The 16866-nt window shown below is 45.8% G+C and overlaps 1 protein-coding gene across 7 annotated transcripts in view; it reads right to left on the bottom strand.

Annotated features, from left to right (window-relative positions):
• mypn (myopalladin) overlaps nt 1–10002 on the bottom strand; it is a 268796-nt gene extending 258794 nt beyond the window's left edge. For 2 of the 7 annotated variants that reach the window (XM_078223665.1, XM_078223673.1), the window contains exon 1: nt 9839–10002. The gene's annotated coding sequence lies outside the window, so the exon portion shown is untranslated. Of the gene's footprint in view, nt 1–4395; nt 4465–9838 lie in introns of all 7 variants that reach the window. The other 5 variants (XM_078223670.1, XM_078223674.1, XM_078223667.1 and 2 more) reach the window with 4 other exon arrangements.
• Between the last annotated feature and the right edge of the window lie 6864 nt (nt 10003–16866).

Below are 16866 nucleotides of genomic sequence, written 5' to 3'. Positions count from 1 at the left end.
TATTAATCGGGGACTCAACAGTAAGGGGGTCGGACAGGTGTTTTTGGGGAGGCAGACGGGAGTCTCGGATGGTGGTCTGCCTCCCTGGTGCCGGGATCTGGGATGTCTCTGATCGCGTCCCAGATATCCTGAGGTGGGAGGGACAGGAGCCAGAGGTCGTGGTATATATTAGTACCGTTGACATAGGTAGGAAGAGGGAAGGGGTCATGAAAAGAGAATATAGGGAGTTAGGTAGACAGTTGGGAAGGAGGAACGCAAAGGTAGTAATCTCAGGATTGCTGCCTGTGCCACGGGAAAGTGAGAGCAGGAATGGAATGAGGTGGAGGATGAATGCGTGGCTGAGGGACTGGAGCAGGGGGCAGGGATTCAGGTTCCTGGATCATTGGGACCTCTTTAGGGGAAGGTGTGACCTGTACCAAAAAGACGGGTGGCACTTGAATCCCAGGGGGACCAATATCCTGGCAGGAAGGTTGGCTAAGGCTACTGGGGAGACTTTAAACTAGAAAGGTTGGGGGGAGAGAATCGTGATGAGGTGACTGAGAGCGAGGAGGTTAGCCCGCAATTAGAGAAGGATTGTACACAGTGTAAGAGGGAGAATAGACGGGTGATGGAGAAGGGGAGAGCTCAGACCAAAGGTTTGAGATGTGTCTATTTTAACACCAGGAGTGTAGTGAATAAAGTGGATGAGCTTAGAGTGTGGATCGATGCTTGGAAGTGTGATGTGGTGGCCATTACGGAGACTTGGGGACAGGGACAGGACTGGATACTTCCGGTGCCGGGTTTCAGATCTTTCAGAAAGGACAGAGAGGGAGACAAAAGAGGGGGGAGAGTGGCACTGCTGATCAGGGATAGTGTCACAAGCTGTAGAGAAGGTGGAAGCCGTGGAGGGATTGTCTACAGAGTCTCTGCGGGTGGAAGTTCGGAGTGGGAAGGGGTCGATAACTTTGCTGGGTGTTTTCTACAGGCCGCCCAATAGTAACAGGGATGTTGAGGAGCAGACAGGGAAACAGATCCTGGAGAGATGTAGTAATAACAGGGTTGTCGTGATGGGAGACTTTAATTTCCCAAACATCGATTGGAATAACCCTCGGGTAAGGGGTTTAGATGGGGAGGAGTTTGTTAGGTGTGTTCAGGAGAGTTTCCTGACACAGCATGTGGATAAGCCTACAAGAGGAGAGGCTGTACTCAATCTGGTACTGGCTAATGAGCCTGGACAGGTGTCGGATCTCTCAGTGGGGGAGCATCTTGGGGATAGTGATCATAACTCTATCTCCCTTATACTAGCATTGGAAAGAGATAGGATCAGGCAAGCTAGGAAAGTGTTTATCTGGAGTAAGGGGAAATAAATTGGAAGGAGGTATTCTCGAGGAAAAGTACCGAAGTAAGGTGGCAGATTTTCAAGGAATGTTTGTCTGGAGTTCTGCATGACAACGTTCCGATGAGACAGGGAGGTTTTGGTAGGTTACGGGAACCGTGGTGCACGAAAGCTGTGCTGAACCTAGTCAAAAAGAAAAGGAAAGCGTACGAAAGGTTCAGAGAGCTTGAGGCTTCAGAGGCAATGATAGGGATCTAGATGAGTATATAGCTTGTAGGAAGGGACTTAAGAAAGAAATTAGAAGAACCAGACGGCCTTGGCAGGTAAGATTAAGGAGAACCCTAAGGCGTTCTATAAATATGTGAAGAGTAAAAGGATGAGATGTGAAGGAAGAGGACCTATAAAATGTGAAGGTGAGAAAGTCTGTACAGAACCGGAAGAAATAGAAGAGGTGCTTAATGAATATTTTACCTCGGTATTCACGGTGGAAAAAGACCTGGGTGGTTGTACTACAGGATTGAGGTGGACTGAAAAGATTGAGTATGTGGACATTAAGAAAGAGGATGTGTTGGAAATTTTGAATCGCATCAAGATAGATAAGTCGCTGGGACCGGATGGGATGTACCCCAGGTTACTGTGGGAGGCGAGAGAAGAGATTGCAGAGCCTCTGGTGATGATCTTTGCATCGTCGATGGAGACGGGAGAGGTTCCGGAGGACTGGAGGATTGCGGATGTGGTTCCTATATTCAAGAAAGGGAATAGGGATAACCCAGGAAATTACTGACCGGTGAGTCTAACCTCAGTGGTTGGTAAGTTGATGGAGAAGATCCTGAGGGACCAGATTTATGAACATTTAGAGAAGTTTAGTATGCTCAAAAGTAGTCAGCACAGCTTTGTCAAAGGCAAATCATGCCTTACAAGCCTGGTGGAGTTCTTTGAAAATGTGACTAAACACATTGACAAAGGAAAAGCGGTAGATGTGGTTTACATGGACTTCAGCAAGGCGTTCGATAAGGTCCCCCATGCAAGACTTCTCGAGAAAGTGAGAGGGCATGGAATCCAAGGGGCTGTTGCCTTGTGGATCCAGAACTGGCTTGCCTGCAGAAGGCAGAGAGTGGTTGTAGATGGGTCTTTTTCTGAATGGAGGTCAGTCACCAGTGGAGTGCCCCAGGGATCTGTTCTGGGACCCTTGCTGTTTGTCATTTTCATAAATGACCTGGATGAGGAAGTGGAGGGATGAGTTGGTAAGTTTGCCGACGACACAAAGGTTGGTGGTGTTGTGGATAGTTCGGAGGGATGTCAGAAGCTGCAGCGTGACATAGATAGGATGCAAGACTGGGCGGAGAAGTGGCAGATGGACTTCAACCCAGATAAATGGGTAGTGGTCCATTTTGGCAGGTCAAATGGGATGAAGGAGAATAATATCAAGGGTAAGACTCTTCGCAGTGTAGAGGATCAGAAGGACCTTGGGGTCCGGGTCCATAGGTCTCTTAAATCGGCCTCACAGGTAGAGGAGGTGGTTAAGAAGGCATATGGTGTGCTGGCCTTCATCAATCGAGGGATTGAGTTTAGGAGTCGGGAGATGATGATGCAGCTTTATAAGACCCTCGTCAGACCCCACGTAAAGTACTGTGCTCAGTTCTGGTCGCCTCATTACAGGAGGGATGTGGAAATGATTGAAAGGGTGCAGAGAAGATTTACAAGGATGTTGCCTGGATTGGTTGGCATGCCTTGTGAGGATAGGTTGAGGGAGCTCGGTCTTTTCTCCTTGGAGAGACGAAGGATGAGAGGTGACCTGATAGAGGTGTACAAGATGTTGAGAGGTATAGATCGGGTGGATTCTCGGAGGCTTTTTCCCAGGGCTGAAATGGCTGCTACGAGAGGACACAGGTTTAAGGTGCTGCGGAGTAGGTATAGAGAAGATGTCAGGGGTAAGGTTTTCACTCAGAGGGTGGTGGGTGAGTGGAATCAGCTGCCGTCAGTGGTGGTGGAGGCAAACTCGATAGGGTCTTTCAAGAGACTTCTGGATGAGTACATGGAACTTAATAGGATTGAGGGTTATAGGTAGCCTAGGTAGGTGGGGACATGATCGGCACAACTTGTGGGCCGAAGGGCCTGTTTGTGCTGTATTTTTTCTATGTTCTGTGTTCTAAAAGGGAGATTTAGTTCTGAGTTATTTTTAAGCCGAGAGTTTTTTGGAAATGTTTAGAAAGTACTGTTAACTATGTAAAGATATCCTAGTGTTTAAAGTGTTTTTTTTACTTTATTTTTAATAAATACTTAACTTTAATATAAAATCATGTGATGTTAGTGTGCCTTTAAGAAATGTATTTTTTTTCAAAACCATGTTTTCTGCAGTTTGTAAACAGACCTTTTGGTTTCATTGTGGCACCGGCTACCTGCTAAAAGTCCTTTTATTTCTGTTTCAATGACTAAAATGAGGTTTTGTTTATTTTTACTCTGGGCCTCAGAGATTTCTGGACTTTTTTTATGACCTTGTATTGTTAGGGGGAAGAATGATTGACAGATCAGGTGACAAGAGCTCTTTCATTTTCAGTTTGGAGCTGCTGTTTTAGTTTAGAAGGTGTTTGGATATCAGACTGAAAAGCAGTGTTTTTCTCTCTCTCTCCCCCTGGTACTGTAAATCCTGCTGGCTAGCTGGAAGCAGGTTTCCTGGCCTTCCTGGAGTGAAAATTCTGCTGTGTGTGGTTTGCTAGCTCGTATCTAGTCTCTCTCTCTCGCTGGTATTTTGGAAAGCTGTTCTGACTTCAAGCTTGTCTGTGTTTATCAAGAGAACTGCAGCATTCAACCAAAGTTCCAGCATCAGGTGAGCACTTGTATTTTCTGTGCTAAACCTGTAGCAAGGGTTTTGTTTATGGGATTTGTTTGTTTGGAATGGTATTTAGCTGTTAATGTATATATAATATCATGGTTGTTTATTTTTCTTATTTGTAATTGGTAATGGTTATTGCTAATTTTCTTTCTATACGTGTTAACTGTATTCTGGAATAAACCTTATTTGATAAAACTGCCTAGTAGGTCATTTGGATCGTACCTGAAGTGAAACATCTCATGCTTACCTTCGCCAAATTCAAACGGCAAAACTTATGATCCAGGCGGACTTCATAAAACACTTTGGTATTTCTGACCTGAATTATAACAATCATCACAATTAGACTGAGAGTCAAACCTCCACACAATACACAAATTACAAAACCATTCTGGCAGCTGTTTCAAGTTTCCCTTTGGGATTACAGCAGCTCAACGCATACCATCTGCTGTGCCTTAACAGCATTCTCCTGTCTTTTCCCCATACCCATTGCATAGTTCCTATTCAAGTAGTTATCTAATGCCCTCTTGAATGTCTCGATTCAATCTGCCTCCACCACTCTTCCAGGCAGTGCATTCCAGAACCAAACCACCGTTGTGTAAAAAGTATTTTCTCACATCAAATTTACTTCTTTTGCAAATTACTTTAAATCTGTGCCATCTCATTATTGATCCCTTTCTGAGGGGGAACAGTTTCTCAGTATCTACTTTATCCAGCCCCCTGATAATTTTGAGCATCTCTATCAAATCTCCTCTTAGCCTTCTTCTCTCCAAGGAGAACAGTCCCATCCTCTCCAACCTACCCTCATAACTGAAGTTTCTCATCGCTGTAACCATTTTTGTGAACCTCTTCTGCACTCTCCCCAATGCGTTCACATCTTTTCTATCGTGTGGCACCCAGAACTGTGCACAATATTCCAGCTGAGGTCTAACTAGTGTATTGTATAAGTTCATTATAACTTCCTTGCTCTTGTACTCTATGCCTCTATTAATAAAGCCTATTTGCTTTATTAACTGCTCTCCACCTGTCCTGCCACCTTAAATGACATGTGCATTTACACCCAGGTCTCTCTGCTCCTGCACCCCTTTAAGAATTTTACCCCTTATTTTATTGTCTCTCCATGTTCTTCCTGCTAAAATGCATCACCTCACACTTCTCCAAATTGAACTTCATCTGCCACCTATCTGCCCACTCCACCAAGATGTCTATGTCCTTTTGAAGTTCTACACTGTCCTCCTCACATTTTGTATCATCCGCAAACTTTGAACCTGTCCCCTGCACACCAAGATCTAGATCTTTAATATATATCAGGAAAAGCAAAGGTCCCAATACCGACCCTGGGAACTCCACTACAAACCTTCCTCCAACCTTAAAAATATCCACTGACCATTACTGTTTCCTATTATTCAACCAATTTTGCATCCACATTGGTACTGCCCCTTTTATCCCATAAGCTATAACTTTTCTCACAAGTCAGTTCTGTGGCACTGTATTGAATGCAGTCTCTTCTGGGGAGCCATTGTTCCCATTGGTGGAAGGATTGGGAACAGAGGGCACCTATTTAAGATGATTGGCAAAGGAAGCAATGGCAACTTGAGGGGAAAAGTTTTAACACAGCAAATGATTAGGATCTGAAATGCACTGCTTGAGAGTGTGGTGGGAGCAGGTTCAAGAATTAGATCATTATCTGAAAAGGAAGAATGTGCGGGGTTATGGGAGGAAAGTGGAGGAAATGATTCTCGGTGAATTGCTCCTTCAGAGAGAAAACAGAGACACATTGCCAGGTTTTGTATCATCTGCAAACTTTATAATCCTGTTTCATACATTAGGGCCTAGTGGGCCCGATTTTACCATTTTCATTCTAAGTGTGTGAAAATCTGGGCGCAATTCAGATCCGAGTTGGAAAACTGTTCTCAGGCACCCCCATACGCACTTAGCCTGAAAAAGAAATCGTGGGTCTGAATCACGCTGTGGGCGGGGCTTATTGTGCTGCTCCGATCAGAGCTTTGAACTGCGTGTGCGCAGTGAAAAAACATTGAAAAATGCGGCCCTGTCACATCGCTCCTGGGCCGCAAAAAGCGGATAAAGCGTCCCAGGAGCGAAAAGCAGGAGTGATGGCCCCCACAGACATCGCCCCCCCTCCACAACATAACTGTCCCCCTTATCCACCCCCCTGCCCCCCCATTACCCAGACCAATCGCGACCCTCTGCCCCCCCCTTTCCCCCCCACTGATCACCCGCAGAGTGGCAGCGGTCCCCCCTTTCCCCCATCAGTCACCGCAGAGTGGCTGCGGTCCCCCCCTGCCCATGCCCCCTCCCGACCAAGAATTATCTGGCCTCCATCCTCCCTGCGCCCCCACCAGAGAATGATCTGTCCTCCTCCTCCCTCCCCCCCACCAGAGAATGATCGAGCCTCCCTCCTCTCCCCCCACCCACCAGAGAATGATCTGGCCTCCTCCTCCCTCCCCCACCAGAGAATGATCGGGCCTCCCCAACCCACCCCACCACCACCAGAGATACATCTGACTCACCTCCCTCCCCCCACCAGAGAATGATCGGGCCTCCCTCCTCCCCCCCGCTCACCAGAGAATGATCTGGCCCGCCTCCCCTCCTTCCTCCCCCCTCCCCTCCCCCCTCCACCACCGATCTGAGTTAGTTGGAAGCTCTGAACTTACCTCTTCAGAAGCTGGAGTTCCGCAACAGACCTTTGCCGAGCATGTCTGTTTCGTGCCGAATCTGGGCGGGCGAACGCAATGGTAAAGGGGGAAATGTTGGTAAAGTTGGGTGGGAAGCCAATTAATTCAATTTAAATGCATGAAAATGCATTTAAATCGCTGTTGCGCCCATTTCGGGTGCGGTTCAGATCGTGGCCATTTTCGGGCCTTGGTAAAGAGAGCATCTGCGCGGACGCAGATCGTGCTAATTACCTCACGCCCGACTTTACCATGTTTTCGTGCAATGGTAAAAGTGGGCCCAGTTTTGTTTACAAATTTCATTTTGATAGAATGGTTAGAGAAAGAATGTTTCATCTTGTGGGGAAGAAAATAACCAGAAGCCATCAATATAACACAGTCACACCAAAGATTATTGTGGAAAATAAAAGCTCATGGTGTAGGGAGTAACATATTGACATGGGTCGAAGATTGGCTAGTTAACAGGAAGCAGAGAGTGGACATAAATGGGTTATTTACTGGTTGGCAGGTTGTAATGAGTGGAGTGCCACAGTAATCAGTGCTGGGGCCTCAACTTTTTACAATTTATATAAAGGAGTTGGATGAAGGTATGGTTGCTCCACAGAATGTTGCTGAAGCAAGTGGTATAACTGTATTTAAGGGGAAGCTAGACAATGATATGAGTGACAAGGGAATAGATGGTTACCACATTTGATTTAGATAAGAAAAGATAAGAGTGGAGCGTAAACACTGGCATGGACTCTTGGACTCAAGATGGCCTATTTCTGTGCTTGATATCCTATCAGAATTATGCAGAATTCTATGCAGAATTAAAAAGAGCTATGGACCGAAATGCAATTATTGGGGATAATCAATATAACGATCTCCCAATCTGAAAAACATTCACCCACCACCAGCGTCTGCTTCCTGTCACTGAGCCAATTCCATATTCCTACTTTACCTTTGTCTCTGTGAGCTCACAATTTCTTAATCAGCCTCTTGTGCAACTCTTTGTCAAATGCCTTCCAAAAGGCCAAATATACAACGTCTACTGCAGCATCTTGATCAACCTTCTGTTATCTCATCAAAGAGTTCAGTCAAGTTAAGCCTTTAACCAATCCATGCCTAATCTACTTGATTAAATCTTGAGTACTTCCAGCATTTACTGACTGGAGATCACATGGCTGGCTTTATAATTCCATGGTACCCGTTAAAGCTGATATGGTGCTAAAATCATGGTGAAAGCAACATCTAAATACCCATGACATTTCTTACGGGTTCAACAACAACAAATTATATCTGTTCACTGCCTTGGATGTAATATATTATCCCAAGTTAGAGTAGTTTGCAGTAAAACTGAAAGCGACGCTATTTAACTAGCAGGAATTTCAACTCCAAAAACTAAGCAACTATTTTAAAATGGATTTTTATTTTTCTAGTCACTCCAATTAACCAGTTACATTAGTAACAATTATTGATATTTGTCAATTGCCTTGCATTCTCTCAATAAACTTCAAGGGCGAGAAGCGAAAAATTGGGTCCTTTGTGGGGTGGGGGGGTTTGTGGTGAGGGTGGCGTCTGCGTGTTGGGGGGTGGGGGAGTGGGGCGACAGATCTCTCAGTGTGCTGTGTACACGTTGTACACAGTATACTGGGAGATCGGGGCACCTGCACAATGGCGCCCCTAGAGCTCAGCAGCCGACTTCCCAGCGAGCTGAGATTCCAACCCTCCCAACACTGGCAAGATTCATAGAGCGCTGTAAATTACCATCACCTACCTCACTGAAGAAGTGGGCGAGAAAACCTCCCATTTTGTCGACCATTTTACACTTAGAATGTTTTTGAAAAAATTCCGTCCCGGAACTTTGCAGTAGCTCATATACTTGGGTTAAATATCTTTTCAATAATGCCAAGTACTAAACTGAATGACAAGGGATCCCTCATTTAAATAAAAGATTATTTGCTCTGCTTATGTAATTAAAATGGTTCCAGCACAGTCTGGTAAGATTTCATCATTATAAATTGGCCAAGCCATACCAATTCCCTTACTTTAGCACCCCTCTCGCAGATAAGCCATTGGACATTATCATACTGAAATCACATTGCGAGAGTAAATAAAATCAAATATTATGACACTCACCTGTCACATTGTGAAGCACCCTAGCTCCGTTGCAATAATTAACTATCCTGTTTCTATTCATCCCTCAATAATTGCTCCAAATGTACATGATACAAAGCTCACATATTCAAAAGAACACAGTTTTATGTTTTGAAGGACAGTATCAGCTGGGTTCCTTCCGTGACTCTTGTCTTCGGTTAAGAATACCAAAAATAAAATCGACCAACCTCAGTACATAAAGACATGGGAGATATGTCAGTGAGCAGAAGTTATAGCTCGTACAAAAAAAAATGATTAAATCCCAATATTCAAATACTACAGCACCGCAAACAGGAAATGTTGCTAACAGTTTTTCAATTTCTGCAAACAGCTTATTAACATTTTTACAACTAATTCATGATCCATATGCAAACATCAGTCAAAATAATGTTCAAAGGGCATTCTATTTCAAACTAAATCTAAATCTAAAACATTATCTAAAGGTTATCTCCAACTGATTCATCAAATCACGATAGGAATACTACACCATTCAGCCAGGTTATTTGGTTCATAGATTAAGTCGGAAGGAATTGATAAAAGACAGAATCTGACTATGAAATGGTGGTTTAACTTTACTGTTCCCTAAATTCCAACCAATCCAAATGCAATGTGAATCAAGTACGGTATGACAGAGAGCTGAACTAATTTCTTTATATGCTATAAAAGAAACATGAAAAACAGTCCAGAAATGTACGCATTTACCATGAAAACTTGTCAAATGAAGAAGGAGAGAACATTGTCAAGTGACACCCAGAAGTGCAATACTCGATTTAATTTCAATTTCATTGAACAAGCTTTTCTTTGGTGCTCTAAGCGAACTGACACTGTAATCAGTAAATTCTGGTAAATCAGAGAAAAGCTTACCATAAAGAAGTACAAATCGCTGGTTAAAGCAACATACTCCTTTCAGTCATCCTGTTTCTTTTTCTATGGACGTACCATTCAGATTGGGTCTTTTATTGCTATCATTGCAAAGCAGCAAGAAAGCTAATTTTAGGTAGCATCATCATCAGGCAGTAGAAGGCTAATGTCAGACCTTGTAATAGAGCACCACTTGGAGCTGCAATGTCCTGACAACTGTTGCTTATCGTACACAAATGGACTGCAAACAAAGAGGCCAATAAGCGGGCAGCATAAAGCAGGTGTGAAATGTGTGAAGTCATGATTTAAAAGCATGAAATCACTCATTTGGACAAGTATGGATAGCAGAGTGGCTGCTTTGCTGCTTCCATATGTTTTTTATGCTTGTTTTACAGAAAACTGAGATAAAAGTTTTACAAATACTTTCTTCATAGAATCATAAAATCCGTACGGTGCAGAAGAGGCCATTCAACCTATCAATTCTGTGCCAACTCTCTGACAGAGCATCTCACCCAGGGCCTCTCCCCAACCCTTACCAAGTAACATCACACATTTACCATGATTAATTCCCCTAACCTACACATCTTGGGAGTGTGGGAGGAAACCAGAGCACCCACACAGGCACGGGGAGAATGTGCAGACTCCACACAGACAGTGACCCAAGGCTGAAATTGAACCTGGGTCCCTGGAGCTGTGAGGCAACTGTGCTACCCTGCCGCCTGCAGGGATTTCCGGCTGGAATTTGGCTGGAATTTTCCCTTCCCATATTCAAAGAACAAAGAACAGTACAGCACAGGAAACAGGCCCTTCGGCCCTCCAAGCCTGTGCCGCTCCTTGGTCCAACTAGACCAATCGTTTGTATCCCTCCATTCCCAGGCTGCTCATGTGACAATCCACGTAAGTCTTAAACGATGTCAGCGTGTCTGCCTCCACCACCCTACTTGGCAGCACATTCCAGGCCCCCACCACCCTCTGTGTAAAAAACATCCCTCTGATATCTGAGTTATACCTCGCCCCTCTCACCTTGAGCCCGTGACCCCTCGTGATGGGAACAGAAAATCTTATGAGAAGTCCCAAATCGACCTCTCAGGGGAGCTCATGTGAGTGCAGCACTCAGGGAGGGAAAAGATTGCACCTGGGCAGTACCAAGGAGGGAGGTGCAGAGGGGAAGCAGGTGGGGGGAAGGAGGGAGGGGGTGGGGAGTGTGGGGGGTGATTCCAGGTGAACTCCTTCGTGCTGGGGCAACCTTTAATAAGGGCACCTCGATCTTTGAAGGACTAAATGTTGCTGGCAGAGTGGGCGAATCAGGGGTTGCCCCGCCAGTGTTACATCGCGGACCTGCCACTTTCTTTAAGTCTTTTACTCTAAGTGTGGGACCACATGACGGAAAAAGCTGCCATTGCTGTCAGCGGCTTCAACGCCACTTTTCCCACCCTACATCAGCCTTTGCCGATTTCTGGGAAAGTTCCGCTCTATGCTTCCAATGTGGTTTAAATAATTATTAATATTTTGAATAAATATTCAGTCATAATATTTTCCAGCTTATAATCTCTTAATGTTCAAATTTTCACAGACGTATGGGGGAATTATAACCCCTCAGGAAGGCCAGGTGATAAGAAAGGATTAAAAATTAAAAATAAGAACCCCCAGTCGATCTCTCAATGATTCTCCCTCCCCCGCCACACCCATCCGATCTCACCCTTCCCCCCTTTACACTCCCCAGCCTCAGCCTTGGCCTCCGAGCCTCCGCCTCTGACGACCGCTCTCTCTAGTTGGCTGCTGGCCAGGATATGGGGAGTCTAACATTTTACACCATGTCCTGCTATTAAATTTGACACGACCTCCAGGAACCCTTTCCTCTCAGATATCCCAGACTCTATACCCCCTTCCTGCTCCCACCCTATAAATACCAGCGTCATGATATCTGACAGAATTGTTTGCTTTATAGCTCTATGCCTATTTTAAAAAACTGTAACTAGCAATCAACCAGCAATGCTCAACTGAACACATTTTAAAAAGCAGTGAACATCAAATAAGCCTTCCAGTCTATTAAATGTGTTCCCTCCACCATTAAGAATTGTACAGATCTATCATGGACTCAATCCCACTGATCTAAGAGACCAAATGGCTAGGGCTGATAGTATGTCACAGTAGATAGTGTATGATCTGCAGAGAACTTGGGCACGATCGTCATTTATTCTTGTACTCATTTATATTCTGAAATTATGATTTAAATTAAAGAACTTTTTAAAAACTATTCAAAAATGGGATGTGGGCAACCCTGGAAACGCCAAAACTTATAGTCTAGTCCGAGTTGCCCTTGAGACGATTTTCTGGGCCATTTTGGAGGACAGTTAATATCAAGCAGGTTTTGAGGTGCAGTGGGTAATGCCCCTGTTTCTGAGTCAGAAGCTCTGGCTGGAGATTTCTGGCCGTTCACGCCGATGGGATGTTCCAGTCTCGCTGACGGCAGACCCCTCCCCACCACAGGTTTCAAAGCAGTGAGGAGTGCATTGAACAGGAAACCCCATTAACAACAGCAGGACCAAATATCCCGCAACTGGTGAATGGCAGGCCGCCTTCCAAGTTATGTCATTTTTTTGCTGTTGAACTAATTTGTCTTCTACTCTCACCGTACAAACCTGCTGGCTCATGAGAAATTATGGTTTGAGACCATCAGACATTGTTCATTTGATTTGTTTATCATGGCAAGTGATTGAGGAAGGGGTTCGATGATAACCTTCAGTTTTGCTTCGAATTCCTTCTCACTTTGCAGAAGTCCTTTGTTCTATAGGTCACCTGTTACGATGTGAATCGGTTTTAGTGGACTTGCCTCAGCAGCTTCAATATTCTCAGTGTATATGTTGTTCAATGGAGTTCCTCACAACTATCCCATAACCATATACCACTCCGAAGGACTAAACAACGGCCGGGTGCCTTGCCGCCACTGAGAACGGACAATCTGGCGCTCAGCTAAATCTGCATTCACTGCAGCGGGACCAGAAAATCCCAGCTGCAGGTGAGGTCAGAGAATCCGGCTCAACGAGTCTGATGAGGCACTAACTGGTTATGAACAAAATGGATGGGAGATTTTACAAATGTTTGTTTTATAACAATCACTCGCAAGTAGGGTTTATAAAATTGAATTGTGTTTCAATGATGAGTAGTTATGTTACTGCACGAGTAATACTGAGGCCTGCATTAGTAAAAGTTGGATTGACACGAAAACCCAACTGGCTCACTAATGTCCTTTGGGAAGGAAATCTGCCTTTCTCACCTGGTCTGGCCTCTCCGTGACTCAGACTCCTGACCAATGCAGTTGATTCTTAACTGTTTAAGAACATAAGAAAGAGAAGCAGGTGGAGGCCATTTGGCCCCTCGAGCCTGCTCCACTATTCAATAAGATCTGATTGTGTCCTTTCTTGCCTGTGCTCCCATTATCTTTGATTCGATCCTTTGTCTATCAAAAATCAGTTTAACTCAGCCTTGAACATATCCACAGACACAGAGCTGGGTTTTATGTGCCCCTGCTGGGGTGTTTACATTGTGTGTGGGAGTGGGGGTTATGTATTTAAATTAGAGCGGATGCCCAGCCCACCATCTTCCTGCCCGCCCCTGAGTTTGCCCTCATAAAACATTAGGTGAGCGAGGGCCAAAATCGGCAGCCTGCTGCCATATGTAAATGAATAATCAAGGCTCAATTGAGCTTGGCCCCAAAGGGAAAGAAGTGATGCCTCACCCAGGCCATGGAGACCTGCCATGATGTCCTCTCTCCCTGTTCTGATCTCAGGAAGGGCAACAATATATTGAATCTGGCTTGGGAGCCGGTGGCAGCAGCGGTGGCTGCCAACACTGTCCAGAAGATATCAGCCTCCTGGTGCAAAAAGAGGATGAATGATCTCATCTGTTCTGCCAGGGTAAGTCAATCCACCTCCGCACTCTCGACTCACACACTGATAAGCCTATCACTGGAATCTTACTCACTCCCATTTCAATGGACATCGCCACTCACTCTCTCACACACACCCTCACACCGCCAACTGGCTCCATCCCCTCAACACATCTCATTTCATTCTGTCCATGGCTCCAATAACTACTCACAAGTGCCAGCCTTCCTTCTCATCTGCCCTGCCACGTGTCTTGCTTTCGCCCTCTCCACTGATCAATATAGAATCCCTACAGTGCAGAAGGAGACCATTTGGCCCATCGAGCCTGTACCAACGACAATCTCACCCAGGTCCCATCCCTGTAACCCCACATATTTACAGTCCTAATCCCCCTGACACTAAGGGGCAATTTATCATGTCCAATCAACCTAACCCGCACATCTTTGGACTGTGGGAGGAAACCGGAGCACCCGGAGGAAACCCACACAGACATGGGGAGAATGTGCAAACTCCACACAGACAGTGACCCAAGGTCGAAATTGGACCCAGGTCCTTGGCACTGTGAGGCAATAGTGCTAACCACTGTGCCACCGTGCCGCTAAGGACAAGATCATGCACTATAAAAGGAAGAGGTCCCAGGCCTGGGATGGTGTGGCGGACCTCAAAGGCCTGAGTGATTTTGAAAACAGAGCCGTCATGCTGGCCAGTGTGATGTTGATCATTCCTGCGGTGATGGTGAGGTTGGTAGCAAGCACCCACATAAGGATCCAGCACCAGATATCCATCTGTTAACACTACTCTGAGTATATACAGTTGCATGTGTTACTCAATTGCCATGTACTAATAATCTCCACTTTCTCACCCATGTCATCTGCCATACGCCCGCCATCCTCAGGGCGAACTGGACCCCGGCTCCAGTGTCAAGACCACCTTGGATGAGGACCCTGAGGACAGCACCATAGAAGAGTCATCGCGGTGCTCACACCCCACATCCTCCATGAGGGCAGCGACAACCAGTTAGATGTAGAGCAGGCCCAGGATCACAATCTGGTGAGCAAAGCACACATTCAGATCCACAGCTGGCAGAGGCAGGGATATCCAAGGTCGCCAGCACTCGGTGGACTGCTGGAGGCAAGGAATCTGCTGAGTCTGAGTCAGATGAAGAGCCTCTGGATGCAGTCCGAAATCAGTTGGTTGAACTACAGCAACAATCACGGGAATGTCAGGAAGGGTGTTCACAAGATGTATATAATGTACACAACTGTAAATAGACTATCACCCATTCCACATCTCCTCCAGTATTTGCCTCCTTTTTATTAGGATCTGTGTTGCAGTCACTCAGGTAACATACCATGGTCCTTCTTTCCACTTAATATGGATTTCAGGATCATTTGTTTGTTGTAACCTGGTTACATATCAGCCAGAAGTGTCGAGTGGATGATCCACCTCGGCCTCCTCCTGTGCTCCCCAGCATCTCAGATGCCAGTCTCCAGCCAATTTGATTTGCCCCACGTGATATCAAGAAACAGTTGGAGGCACTGGATACTGCAAAGGCAATGGGCCCTGATAACATTCCGGCAATAGTACTGAAGACTTGTGCTCCAGAACTTGCTGCTCCCCTAGCCGAGCTCTTCAAGCACAGATACAACACTGGCATCTGCTCAACAATGTGGAAAATTGCCCAGATATGTCCAGTACACAAAAAGCAGGACAAATCCAACCCGGCCAATTACTGCCCCGTCAGTCTACTCTCGATCATCAGTAAAGTGATGGAAGGGGTCATCGACAGCGCTGTCAAGCAGCACCTGCTCAGCAATAACCTGCTCACTGACACCCAGTTTGAGTTCGCCAGGGTCACTCAGCTCCTGACCTCATTACAACCTTGGTTCAAACATGGGACAAAAGAGTTGAATTCCAGAGGTGAGGTGAGAGTGACAGCCATTGACATCAAGGCCATATTCGACTGAGTGTGACATCAAGGAGCCCTAGCAAAACTGGAATCAATGAGTATCATGGAGGAAACTGTCCGCTGGTTGGCACATAGGAAGATGGTTGTGGTTGTGGAGGGTCAGTCATCTCAGCTCCAGGACATCTCTGCAGAACTCCCTCAGGGTAATGTCCGAGGCCCAACTTCAGCTGCTTCATCAATGACCTCCCCTCCGTCATAGATTAGAAGTGGGGATGTTCGCTGATGATTGCACAATGTTCAGCACCATTTGCGACTCATCAGATACTGAAGCAGTCCATTTTCAAATGCAACAAGATCTGGACAATATCCAGGTTTGGGCTGACAAGTGGCAAGTGACATTCGTGCCACACAAATGCCAGGCAATGACCATCACCAATAAGAGACACTCTATCCACCGCCCCTGGACATTCAATGGTGTTACCATCACTGAATCCCCCACTGTCAACATCCTTGGGGTTACCATTGACCAGAAACTCAACTGGACTCACCACATAAACACAATGGCTACAGGAGCAGGTCAGAGGCTCGGAATACTGCGGCAAGTAACTCGTCTCCTGACTCCCCAAAGTCCATCCACTCTCTACAAGGCACAAGTCAGGAGTGTGATGGAATATTCCCCACTTGCCTGGATGGGTGCAGCTTCAACAACACTCGAGGAGCTAGACACCATCCAGGACAAAGCAGCTGCTTGACTGGCACCACATCTACAAAACATTCAATCCCTCCATCACTGACGCTCAGTAGCAGCAGTGTGTACTATCTACAAAATGCACTGCAGCAATTCACCAAAGATCCTTAGACAGCACCTTCCAAACCCACGACCACTTCCATCTAGAAGGACAGGGGCAGCAGATAAATGGGAACAACACCACCTGCATGTTCCCCTCCAAGCCACTCACCATTCTGACTTGGAAATATATCGCTGTTCCTTCGCAGTTGCTGGGTCAAAATCCTGGAACTTCCTCCCTAACGGCATTGTGGGTCAGCCCACAGAACATGGACTGCAGCGATTCAAGGAGGCAGCTCACCACCACCTTCTCAAGGGCAACTAGAGATGGGCAATAAATGCTGGCCAGCCAGCGATGCCCATGTCCCACGAATGAATAAAAAAAGTGCTTGGTCATTTTCACCTCATTTCCAACATCAGTAATGTGGTGCCCATCATGTTACCTTGT

The sequence above is a fragment of the Mustelus asterias genome, chromosome 11, assembly GCF_964213995.1.
Source record: "Mustelus asterias chromosome 11, sMusAst1.hap1.1, whole genome shotgun sequence".
NCBI lineage: Eukaryota > Metazoa > Chordata > Chondrichthyes > Carcharhiniformes > Triakidae > Mustelus > Mustelus asterias.
This window is presented reverse-complemented; position numbering and strand designations above follow the sequence as displayed.